Below are 13560 nucleotides of genomic sequence, written 5' to 3' on the forward strand. Positions count from 1 at the left end.
TCTTCCTTTCCAGACAGCGGTTTCCAAGTTGATCAGTCTGTTGCTGCAGTTTTTCCTGCAAAGCCACAATACCAGCAGATGCAGCAGCAGCATCAAAACAATCCTTTCTCTAATGCATATAATCATGGCTGGAAAAATCATCCAAATCTCAATTGGAATCAGAACCAGCAAAGTGCACCATTCCAACAGAGGCAGCAGTTTGCACCTTCTCAACAGAGGCAAAATTTTCAACAATTTGCACCTCCACAGCACATGCAGCAGCAAGCCAGTAGCGATGGTCCTTCTTTGGAGGATTTAGTGAAGCAGATGGCAACTATCAATCTGCAGTTCCAGCAGATTACTGAGTATTCCCTCCAGAATCTGCAAACACAGATTGGCCAGCTTGCAACGTCAATGAGTCAAAATCAACAAGCAAGTGGCAGCTCCCTTCCATCCCAAATAGTTCCAAATCCAAAAGGAAGCGGAAATGTGAGTGCTATTACTCTGCGGTCTGGCAAGCATATGGAGGAGCCAAACCACACTGCTGCTGAGTCATCTAAGGGAAGTGACACTAGCTCCAAGAAGCAGAGCACTGATACATCTGATCATCTTGTTTTCTGCATTGATGTGATAGATGAAGTTGTTGAGGATTTTTCTCCTGAATTCCTTACTGATTTTTCATCTATTCATGGTTCTGATTTCTGTGATTGTAGTGATAGTCAAGAGTGCATTGTGTGTGCTGAAATAGCATCACATCTTTCTGGTTTTAACGATGCACTTATTGATGAATCTGATTCTGAGTGTGAATCTGCACTTTCTGAATTGCCTGCTGATATTATTGATGATCCTAATTCTGTTTCTGAGAATTTGTTTACAGGCATTGCTGCTGACTTGTTTTCTGCAGAATTTGCACCACCAACTACACCTCTTCCATCCAGTGAGCAGCCTCCGAAATTGGAGTTGAAGGTTCTGCCCGACCACTTGAAATATGTATTTCTTGAGGAAAATGAGCAGTTACCTGTGATAGGGGCCAAGAACCTTCTACCTGAGCAGGAGGTAAAGCTTCTGACATTGCTGAAAGAAAATAAAAAGGCAATTGGATGGACTTTAGCAGATAATGTGGGAATCAGCCCTTCCATGTGCATGCACCGCATTTTACTTGAAGGTGTTAAACCAGTGAGGCAGAAATCAGGCTGTTTGATGCTGTTTATTCTCCTTAGGGAGTTCAGGGAGTTCTCTTCCCTCTTTTTCTTTTCTTTCTGTTATTTGCATTTTTATTTTTCTTTTCCTTTCTTTCTTTTAGTTTTTGACTTTTTCTTTTCTTTCTGTTATTTGCATTTTTATTTTTCTTTTCCTTTCTTTCTTTTAGTTTATGATTTTTTCATAGGTAGATTTTCCTTTTCTTTCTGGTAATTATTGAGTGGTACATAGAGTAGACATAGATCACAGTGTTTGATAGCATAAATCTGTTGGGCTTTGATCTCGATTCTTGGATTACAACTACCTATTGATTGATTTTGTGCTGTTGATTGCATGACTTGGTTTACCCTTGTGAGGTTTTGAGCCTGCATACATGGCATATCTTCTGGCCATGCTTTCTTTCTTGTGTGTTTCTACTCTTGATTGTTGTCCTCTAGAACTTGCTCTTGTTCTTTTTGAAACTGTATTTTTCACTTGCATGCATGAACATGATTGAGGCATTCTTTCTTTTATGTACCCACTTTAGCCAGATAGTCGTCCCTTATATTATTATCCCTTGGTGAGCCCCTTTGAGCCTTTATATCTTTTATTTCTTAAGCCGCATTACAAGCCTAAGTGAAAAACCAATTAATTCCACACCCTGGAGTTTTACTGAGCATTGGTTTCATTGTGATGTTGTGTTTAAGTGTGGGGGTTTGCCCGAGACGGACAAAAGTTTAAGTGTGGAGGGTGACCATCTGATTCATTTCTGCTATGTGGTTTTACTTCTTCAAAACAAAAAAAAAAAAAAAAAAAAAAAAAAAAGAAAAAACAAAAAAAAAGAAAAGAAAAAAAAAGTGTTTATCTTTTCAGTATCTTTGTTTTATGTTCTTAGTTTAGTTCTTAACTTTTGCTCTTTGTAAAATTCTGGGGTGTTTAGCTTTCTCTTCCATATTCATCCATACCTTTACCTCAGCCCCATTACAACCCTGCATAAAGCCCTCTTGATTTGTGCATGCATGTGTTATGAGCAGTGGAGAGGTAGAACTTGAGCAAGCCTATGGTAGGATGATTTTCTTGAGTTGATTTGAGTGATATACTGAATTAACTGATACACTTGAGAGAAAAATTGAGAGCATCTTGTGAGGAACCATTTTTATGCAGTTAGCAGTTGCAGTTGAAGTTAGCAGGTCTTGTGATTTGAGATTAGGGAATTTCTGTCCTGATTGATTTATCTGTAGAAGACTTGTGATCTTTGTGTATTTTCTGTATGCTTGGTAATTGTTAGAAAGGATTGGTTGATCTTAGTATTTTACTTTCAATTTTAGTTTTTGCCCAGGAGTGCAAAAAGATAAGTGTGGGGGAATTTGATAACACATATTTTGTTACACTTATTTGTTACTCTTGATTAGTATTTTTAGGATTTATTTGAATAAAATAATGATTGTTAGAGTTAATTTAGGTTTTTAGTTTTTAATTGGGTTTAATTTATTTTCGTCAGAATTTTTCAGCTTTACGTTACTTCTGTATTTTGGCCATATCTCGGTCCATAGTTGTCGGATTAACTCCGTTCTTATTGGGTTTTTCAGATAACACAGAGAGCTACAATTCTTATGCAGAGCTCTAAGCCCAATTCGGACTAGAAGCTGGTCGATTTCGGACACCAAGTTGGACGCGTTTTGCTGAAGTTTTGTTTGACTATTGGGCTTGTAATTTAAATTAAAACCCAATTACTTAAGTGGCCCAAAGCCAAGTTTTATTGTTTCATTTTATTTTATTCGGTTTTTTATTTTATGTTTGGGCTGAAGCGATGAAACCCTAGCCGTCCTGCGTGACGGCTATTTAAAGGGGACTCTAGGAAACCCTTGGTAGTCAGTTTTTACAACAAAGAAGTTCTCTCTGAGTTTTTATTCAATTGCGTTCTTCATCTTTTTTCTTCTTCTTCTTTTTATTTCAATTATGTTTACCTTAGCCATACGAGGCTAAGAACCTTTTAATCAACCTAAGGGTAATGGATTCCATGGATTGGTCTTGAGGATCTGCGTTTATTTCAAATCAGTTTTGTTTCCCTTTCCAACTCAGATTGATATCGTGCGATCGTGGATATTCAATCTGAGGTTCGCGATTGCGATTATGGAAAGGGATTAATCATCAGATTTGATGATTAGGTTGATTGACCCTATGACCTTAAATCAAGCGAGCTGATACTCTGCGATTGTATGAGTAGAAGCATCGTCTTTGATCAAATGCTAAGCGATCGCTTAGAGAGGGTTGTCAATTGGAAATAAGGATTCTGATCCGATTGAAAAATCAATCACGATTCTGATATTTTCTTATCCTAGGAAAGACGTCCATGGATCCCAAACCTTAGGTTGGTTAATTTTTAATTACGAATTTTTATTCCAAATTTATACTCTGCCTTTTTAATTATTGAATCAAAATCCAAAACCCCCCCTTTTAATTTTCTGTTCTCATAAGCGATTTTAACCAAAACAATTTCCTTGAGAGACGACTTAGGGTTTCCACTTTACTGCAAATTTTCTGAACCCTAACTAAAGAATTAATTTTTAATTTGCGCGAGTTCGACAGCTCGTGTCACACACTACCGGAATTGGCAAGTGTTTGTGGAGGATTGGAGAACGATGGGTACCACAAAAACAAGGTTATGCCTATGACAAAAGTAAATTCGTAGAGACGCACACCTGAGGAGGTTACTTGAGAGCGGAAGGACGAGATTCTCCGGCTATATCCCGAGTTAGTGGACCGGTACGATGCTAATTTTGCGGACAAAATTTCAAAAAGGAAGGTTGAATATAACACCTCGTATTTCTAAAACATATAATTATATATGAAAATAAGGATTAAATGGTAGGATTAGTGAAAATCCTGAAATTAAGGCCAAAATACAAAGGAAGGGTAAAACGATAATTAGCCAAACACGTAACCCTAGGAAAGTAAAATTGATTAAGAGACCTCAAATGATAAAATAACCCTGGAAATGGATTCAGAACAAAAAATTGAGTGGTTAGGCAAGTTTCTGAAAATTTGGTGAATAATGATTTTATCGGGTAAAAATACCGCAGTACAGTTGCACCGTAAAGCGTGCTGATTGAATTTTGAGCTCTAGGTTTGGATATGAGTTATAAATGGTATAGTGGAATAGGAAATATGATTTCTGGTGAAAATTGATGGAAATTAGTAAGTTTGGGGAAGCGTGCCCACGACGCGCATAACAGCTTAAAACTGTAATTTCTCCGAACGATCGGAAAACTCCGGATTCATCTGATCAAGGGAAATTAAAGGACAATGGTTAATTTTAAAAATTAGAGTTTCTAAATAGGTTATGGAATTATGAATGTTTAGCGAAATAGGAGAGAAATTCGAATTAGTTTGAAATCGCATGAAGTGGCGGTGGGGCCCACCTCACTTAAGTGGACTTGCCACCTTGCACAACACCACAAAATCAGCCATTTCTCTCTCCTCCTCCCTCACCAAAACCGATTTGCTCCATGGAAGTGGAAGAAAAGCTTCCAAATCTTCTTTCTCTCAGAACTCCTTCAATACTACCCTGAATCAAGAAAAGTTTATGAGCAAAGTTGTTGGAAATCATCATTCGATCACATCCCACCGATTAGTTTTCCTTGAAACGCTCTCATTTGAGAGAAATGGGGCAAAACCAGCCACGAATTTGAGAGAAGTTTTGGCATTTTTGGAGTTGTTTGTTCAAGCCATTGCTTGGGGATCACTTGGAGGGGTCCTAGGCCAAGCTTGTGAGTATATTTCAACACTTTTTATGGTTTGATTCATGATTCTAAATTTTGAAAACCTAGACCATGTTTGTGTGATTGATGTAGTTAGAAAGCTCAAATGAAAATTGTGTACTAGACTATTGTGGCTTAGAATGATATTTTAGAGTGATAAATGCCATAAAAATTATTGAGAAATTTGGATGATAACTTAGTGAATTTTGAGTTGATGATGCATGACTTTGTGATTTTAATTGGTTGTGGGCTTGTGTAATTGAGTTGAGTGTTTGTATGAGTTAATAGTAGGATTGTATGATGTGTGTGAATGTTGAATTGGATTGAATAACCCTTGGTGTAAGGCTATGAGCATTTCGGCCATGTAGGGTAGTAGGGAATTTGATGTTGTAAAATTATGTTGTTGATGTGTTGTGCGGTTAAATGGTATTTGGATGGGTTGTATGTTGAGTGAATGCATTGGAAGTTAAGGAAAAATTATTGGATTGTGTGTGATGTGCATTTGGACCTAGAGTGGATTAATTGGAAAAAACGATGTTGTGATGGTGTAGGATGGAAAGTGGGACCTAAAATGGTGTTGTGGTAGCATTATGATGCTAAGAAAAAATAAAAAGAAAATTTAGGAAAATATTTTGGAAATTAACACCTATATGGCCGAACCTACCATGGTGTAAGGGATGATTTTGACGTTTTGTGATTTTGGTGGATTCACCTTGTATTGATGATCCGTGTATGATCATTGTAGGTTGCCTCCTGCGGGATTGAACACTGAACCGTGAGCTCGGTGGGTTGCTCTTGGTCCCGGACCAAAGGGATTGTGGTAAGTACTCTTGAACCGTACATGTATGCTTGAGAACTTGCATATATTTGATAAAGGGGAATTGAATTGGGAATGTCCTGTGTGTAGGCATTTTTGTTTGTACCTAGCTCGGGAATGTATTCCATTGGAGCTATGAGGAGGTGATTATACAGATAATCCCTTGGTACGGGGGTTTGATCCCCGTGTGTGCTCCACCATGCCCGTTGAGGGTAATTGTAGGAAATGTATGTGAATAATGTAGTATAACATGTTCCTGCATATTGTATGTATAGTGGTACATAGGATGTACTGTGTCTCTGGCCAGTAGACTGTTGCCTTCGGGCGTTACGGACATCCACTGGATAGGTCTCCATGAGGGAGTTCCAGTTGACCTGGGGTCGTGGTGTGTTATCCGGATAGGAGCACATTAGGAAGTCTCTGGTGGATATGGATGGAGGGTGCCTTGGTTGATGTTCTGGGAACACTTCTTGGTTGAAACCCGTAGGCTATATGCCGAGGCCAATAGACTGGATGTTGCGTGGCTTTAGCATTGACCATTCCAGTTTTGTGGTATTTTGATTCCCTATGCTTCCCTACTTCACTAAATCCCTTGCTTTATCCCGTTTTAAATGTTATGTTATATTATTTATATGCAGCGAAGTGAGCCATGGGGTGGAGTATTCTCCAGAACCTCTGGGTTACTGAGATATATTCGTATATCTCACCCCGCTTTGGGGACTTTATTTCATGTGGTAGCAGTGGTGTTGGAGCGACGGGCCAGAAGCCCGTAGGTTAAGCATGAGAGCTTGCACACCCTTTTGCATTTTGGTGGCCTTTTGGCCTAGGGTAGACTTAGGACATGAACATTATGTTGAGCTAGGACCATTCATATTGTCATTTTGTTCATGTCTCTTTTGGATAAGTTTAGTGGTTAATTATTATGTTTCATTTGAAAGTTATGACGTTGTAAATTGTAATATGTCTATTGGAGAAATTGTAAATTTTATTATGAAGACTTGATGTAATAGGGAAGTATATGTATATGAGGAAAGGGCAATAGGCCTATTCTATGATTGATTTATGTTTTATGTTTCAAGAAGCATGCAAATGAATATTGTGATTGAAATTAATTAACTTTGAGAAAGTAAGCATGGATTATGAATATTAATTAAATTGAATATAAATTGTGAAGGGTTGTAAGAGTACCAAGGCATTCCTGGTCTTTGAGTGCCACCCATGATTATTAGGTACAAAATTGAGGTTAGATAACACATGTTTAAAAATGGGATTTATTGGAAAAACAAAGGAAACTCTGGCGAAATTTCTAAAAATTGGGAGAATTTGGGTGAACTTTGGGAGAGTATATCACCCTCCACAAAAGTCCGATAGGGACGTGCCATACTTCGTTTAAATCTTGGGATGTCCTCTATCTTGTGTTAAAAATTGAGAATTTTATGGGCTTTACGAAACTCTATAGAGGCCATTGAATACGGACTGTCCAGAACGCACCTGGCCAGGGGCTGTTTCTGGCAGTTCTTGGGAATTTTATTCCCGCTTTGTTTCTTGGTCAAATTAAGTGTATGATATGTCAAATTTAAGCTTGAGGTGTATAGTTTACTGTATAAAATTTTGAGAGCAATTGGTTGAGTGGAATTTCCAGAATCAGTGATAGAGTGAGAGATGTTTGGAGAGTGTTTGAGGTTGGCTGCCAGATTTCCTTGTCCAACTTCAAACGGTGATATCCGAAGCAAACGAGAACTTTATGTGTAACATCCCGCGAATTTAGGAAGTTATATAAATTTTGTTCAGGAACATGGAAGCCTGCCTTGAACTGAAATATATATATATATATATATATATATATATATATATATATATATATATATATACACACACACATTTAGGGTGGACTTAATTTATATTAGGAAAATTAGGTTAATTACAATCATGAGTGAGTAGGTATTTTAGGAAAATTGAAACTCTAGTAAAAGGATAGGATTAACTTAATCTTAATATATAAAATTTTAAGTAATGCTTAGAAGGAATAGGGAATAATAAAATACATGAACTAAGGGTCATGAAGAAAGGGAAATTGGACTCAACTACGCTTTAGGTTTCGGCCCAAAAAGCCTTAGGGCAAGGCTAGAGGCAGCCCAAAATTTTAACCCATCCTTTAGCTTATCTTATGAAAACCGATTGCATGATCCCTTATTGGTCCAATCTAAATGCATGCCTCCCCATTGGTTGAAAATCACACACCTTCCTCATCACCTCTCAACACTTGTGCGCATAATAGGGTAAATAATCCTATTAGTTGGCTTTTGGTTTAGATTAGTATTAAGCAGCATCAATTTCCTCTCCTCCTATGCGCATGTAAGGGAGTAACCAAGCTGAGTTATCATCTTCATTCAGATTCACATTGAACTTCTCTCATCTCCCTTCCCCGACCGTGAGCCCTCCTTGAAGAACATCCAGGACCTAGCCTGCATCCTCTTTCTTTCATCTCCTTCACGAATCCGTGAGCCTCACGGGAAGACCACAAAACTCATAATCATTTTTCTTCTTTTCTTCTCTTGTTCGACCGCAGACCAACACACAAGGAAGTATGAGGGAGGTTGCTGTTCCGTAACTGAATCGCTAGCTTTGTGTACTTGCAAGGAGGTAAAGTCCAAACCCCAAGCTCCTTCTTCTCTTCATTGCCTCGGTCTGCATGTGTAAAATTAGGGGAATAGTTATTTCGTCATTCATACTCTTTTTTCACTGATCGGCTACTGCATGTATGCTAAAAAAAAATGTAAAACTTTTCTGTCATCCCTTCTCTTGTTGCTGTTCATGTGAACAGCCATGAAATTAGTATATGTAACCGAAATTGATCTTTTTGGGAGCTTGGAATAGAGTTCCTCATCAGCCTTGGACTGTTTCTTGAAATAGACAAAAATATTCGACCTTGCATGTGTATTAAACTAAGAGAACGTCATGCTAAAAGGCCCTAAATCGCCCTCCTAAGCCTTGTGGAGAAGGCTGTGAAAATAAGATTTTGGTGCACCTTGTGAAGGGTTGAAAATTGAATGGTGAACTTGGAAAATAGCTCTTGTAAAGTGTTGGAATATTTTGTTAAAATAAGTTAATGTGCCTAGCTTTGCATTAGTAAATTTAATGGTACAGTCTGCTTATAGGTTCCCTTAGCGCACCCATGGTTTAGTAGAGTTGGTTATGTAAATGAAAATATCGTGAGCATCTTTTAATGTTAAGAAACTGAATCTGTATGTGTTGGAGACTTTGAATTTCATCACTGTTATCGAATTATTCAATTAACACGAAGTCAGAGATCGGTTTAGTGTGAGAAGCATGGTAAACCGAGTAAAATACAAGAATTAGGAGGCATGGGGATTGATTGTGAATTGTAGGATAGCATGAACAAATTCTGACTCTTTGTACACTTGCTTAGGTGCGCATAATTCCAAGAGTGTGGGCTAGCTTTGGTGCTGTTTGGTTAATAATTGGACACGCAAGGTAAGTGTTAGGTGGCTAAGCCTTTTGTGACTATTAGCTAGTGCATGAAATTCTGAATTGTTGCTCACATGTGCCTATTGATATGTATTATGTTAAAACATTATTTGTAATCTGCCTTGGATTGGTATTCACTGAAATTCTACTTTGGAGGCACTTGTTATTCGAATTATTGGTGTCAAAAATCCATGAGAACCATGGTGCTCTAATTCTGATTTTGTCATGCTCATGTGCATCATAATTCCACATTTTTTTTATGTCCGTGCGAAGTAAATCATGGCATAACATGCATTCTTTTACATACTGTCTGGAAAATTGGAAATCTTGGAAAAGAACCATTTGGTTGAGCATGCACCATGTAGGCATCCCTCAGGTACCAGGGAAAAGGAACCGTGGCTCAGTTCGCATAGGTCGCAGTTGGAATTCCCCTCTGATGGGCCAAATGGAATCTCCATTGTGTTAGTTAGTAGTACGTGCACTGTAGTGCTATGAACGTACATAATTCTGGCGTTATATACGCATTCTGATTACATTTAGCTTCTATTCTGAATTAATTTGTTGATGCGACTGTTTTGGAATTCCGTATTTAGTCTAATATTGTTGCGTTACTGGTTTTGCTATCACATTACTGGGATTTTTCTCACCCCTTTTGGGGCTCAATTTTTATAAAATTGCAGGGGGACGAAGAAGCATTTGAGGGACTATTATTTTGGATATGTGTTGTTTTATTTTGCTGTTTTGGAAACCTGCTGTCTGTTTGCTGTTTGTTGACTGTGCACTGAACGTTTAATGTCATGTAGTAATTTGAAGTTGGATAAATTACATTTTGCATTCTGTTTTGGGACATGATGTAGCCTGATTATTGTAATTGCTAAAGACTTAAGTAATTCTGGTGTTATTTTGTCAAAACGATTTCTGTCTATTTTAAACTCTGATTTTGAAACTGATGTAGCGAGCACCTTGCGAGCTCTGTTTCTGGGGCTACAGAACTCCGTTTGACACATAATTTATATGCACGTCAATCCCCAGATGTCTAGTTTCAGATTATATAAACTGTATCTCAAAATCCTGAAAGTTCGATTTTAAATGATTTTTGCAAGACAGGTAGGTTTTCTGGAAAACTACTATTTCAGCAAGCAATGTATTTTACAAAGTTTCACACTGTTTTTCTTGTACAGCCCGAATTCAATATCACATTTTTCTTTGGGACTTAAAAAAAATGAATTTTCAGAATCTAACTCGTTAACGTTATGACTCTAATCCGCTTAGCAGACATCCCCCTTGGATGCATACAAGGGAGGGTGTCACACTAAATGGTATCAGAGCAGTTTTGATTCAAGGTTTTTGTATTTGATGAAATGTTTGTTGTTTGTACTTGGATGCTGAATTGTTGCTGTTTGAATATATTGGCTGTTTGTATATGTTCGTTGAATATAGCTGCTGAATGGGTTGCTAGCTAAAATTGCCTTGTACTTTGGGGTGAAATGGTACTGGTAGAGCTCGGTATTAAGCATGGTTGTGCACCCCTCAATGCTAGAAGGTGAGCCTAATCAACTCACTGACGCGTAAGATATGTGTGCACAACCATGGTGATCACCGGGTATACTTGTGCCTGAGCACTATGTGTGAAATATTAAATTGCTACTTGCATTAATAGTTAATTATCAATTCTGTTCTCTACGGACTATATAGGAGGTCATATGTATGTATATGCTTGAGGTAATGTTTAATGAGTAATGCCTTGAGCCGTAAATAATAATTGCTGGTACTGATGAACCCTTAGTTCATCATGGTTTTTAGCAGGAATTAGGATCAAATTGTATGATTAAATGATGAAAAACAAGGTTAATGTCCTAAGATGTCCTCAATTACAAGTTCAAGAGCTTTATTGGAAATTTGTATGATTCTTGTAGGAAAAGCAAGCTTGAAAGACAACTGGAGAAGGAAGAAGATTCTGGAGCTCTAGAGGAGAAAAATTGCCTAAGTGTTGAGCGCTAAAACGTCCACACTGAGCGTTTTAGCGCCCTGTTACAGGAAGAGGCCAAAACTTGCTGGTGATGAGAGCTAAAACGTCCACACAGAGCGTTTTAGCGCGCTGCTACACTAAGAAGATGGAAAATTGCTGGTCTTGGACGCTAAAACGGCCTGCAATATGCGTTTTAGCGCCCTAAAGTGGAAAAAGATTCTGGTCTTCGCCGCTAAAACGTCCAAATCAAACATTTTAGCGTTGGAGTCAGTTAAAGTTAGTTGAGCATTCACCAAGTTTGGACGCTAAAACGGTCATTCCTTAACGTTTTAGCGTTGAAATCAGTTAAAAGCAGTTGAGCATACGTAAAGCATGGACGCTAAAACGGCCACTTATGGACGTTTTAGCGCCCACATCAGTTTTCTGTTTTTAATTGTAACACTATATAAGGCAAAGCCTTGACACTTAGAGGAGGATCTTGGGGGATCTGAACTCTCTCTCTCTCTCTCTCTTAAACTTAGTCTGACTTCTCTCTAAATTCTTTTAGTTTTTGTATTAGGATTTCCTTGTAATAGTTTGGAGATTGAAGACTTTCAACATGGAAATGAAGTTTGCTTCTTCTTCTCTTATTTATTCCTTAGTCATGTCTGAGTAGAGTCTTTGTAGTTTGAATGCAATGGAACTCCATGATAATATTATGTTGATTTGATTAATATGATGAAGTATTTTTCATGTGCTGATTTGAGATTTTCTGAGTTAATTATTTCTATCAATGAAGTAGTATAGAACAGGGATGTTTATATGACTTCTGTATTTGATAATCTCAACATCAGAATTCTAGTACTCAAGGGATTGATGCTAGAGTTCTGATGTAATCTTAAAACCTTAGTATTTCATGCATGTATTAAGAAAGAAATCACCAAGGGATTGGGGTTTCTGATTAATGTTTCTATCAGGGTAGTAAGGGATTACATCTTGATGATAAGTAAAAGGTTGATTAACACCACATGGAAAGGAATTCATCATATGATCAATTCTTATATGGTTTATCATGGAGGAAAGTTGTTTTCTGACTACTTGTTGTTTTTATTAATTCCTAATCCATATTTACTTGTGTCAATTTACTCAAAATCAATTTTCTGGTGACAAATTATTCATGATTTTTACAAACTCTTATTTGATTCAAATTAGTTTTCTATGGTATATTGGTGTTTGAACACAATTCCTCGTGGGAACGATCTTTACTCATCATTTTATTACTTGTACGACTAGTGCACTTGCTAGATCCGCAACAAGTTTTTAGCGCCGTTGCCGGGGAATTTTTTTTTCAACACTAACTGATACTATAGAATTCTGAGATTGAATCCTTTTATTTTCAGTATTTTAGTTTATGTTAAATTTCTGGTCAATTTTGATTCTGGTACATGCGAGGTACACTTGATCCAAATTTGTTGTTATATGATCCAGAATTAGAAAGGACATTGAGGAAGCACAAAAGGGCAGCCAGGCAAAGGAGACAGTTGCAAGAAATTGGGAATCAAGTACGGTTAATCAGGAAGATATAATGGCAGAGAATCACAGACCACCACCACCACAGAGGACACTGGGAGAGTACATGACTCCTGCAGTGGTTCCTCCAATCGGGAGTGTTGTGCGCCCAACAGTGGAGCCCAACAACTTTGAATTGAAGCCTGCTTTGATACATTTGGTGCAGAAGGATCAGTTTGTTGGAACCAGTGCGGAGGACCCTTACTTGCACATAGAGAACTTCCTATTGTTAAGTGATACTGTGAAGATAAACGGTGTCACAAGAGATGCAATTCTGTTGAGACTATTCACTCATTCACTGACGAATGATGCAAGGAGATGGCTGCAATCATTGCCACAAGGAAGTATAACAACTTGGGATGATTTGCAAACCAAGTTCTTGCAAAGGTTTTTCTCAGCATCCAAGAGGGCCAAGTTGAAGGATGAAATTACAAGCTTTAAGCAGAAAGAGTCAGAATCTATTTATGAGGCTTGGGAGAGATTCAAGACTTTGTTGAGGAAATGTCCACAGCATGGAATTGAGGCATGGCAACAAGCAGCAATCTTCCTGCAAGGAATGACCACTAACACTAGAACCTTGGTGCATGCCATTGCTGGTGGATCATTGACTACCAAGACCCCTCAAGAAGCTTTAGATATCTTTGAGTCATTAGCATCTCAAGAATTTGATAATGCTCCAGTGGCTGACAGAAGGACATGAATTATCGGGTTGGATGGGTATGATGCTTTGTTGGCAAGGAATGATCAACTGATGCAGACACAGAGACAACAACAGCAACAATTAGATACCCTTATTAAGCAACTCTCTTCACAAAAGG

General features: G+C 37.9%; 1 non-coding gene across 1 annotated transcript; it reads right to left on the reverse strand.

The window, feature by feature from the left end:
- Positions 1–13154: 13154 nt before the first annotated feature.
- Positions 13155–13261, reverse strand: LOC133299518 (small nucleolar RNA R71). Its single transcript, XR_009749941.1, has one exon. It is a non-coding gene; the product is annotated as a small nucleolar RNA R71 (small nucleolar RNA).
- Positions 13262–13560: the final 299 nt, after the last annotated feature.

Source organism: Gastrolobium bilobum, unplaced genomic scaffold (assembly GCF_033153095.1).
Source record: "Gastrolobium bilobum isolate Gb01-03AN ecotype WA unplaced genomic scaffold, APGP_CSIRO_Gbil_v1 utg237614, whole genome shotgun sequence".
In the NCBI taxonomy this organism is placed as follows: domain Eukaryota; kingdom Viridiplantae; phylum Streptophyta; class Magnoliopsida; order Fabales; family Fabaceae; genus Gastrolobium; species Gastrolobium bilobum.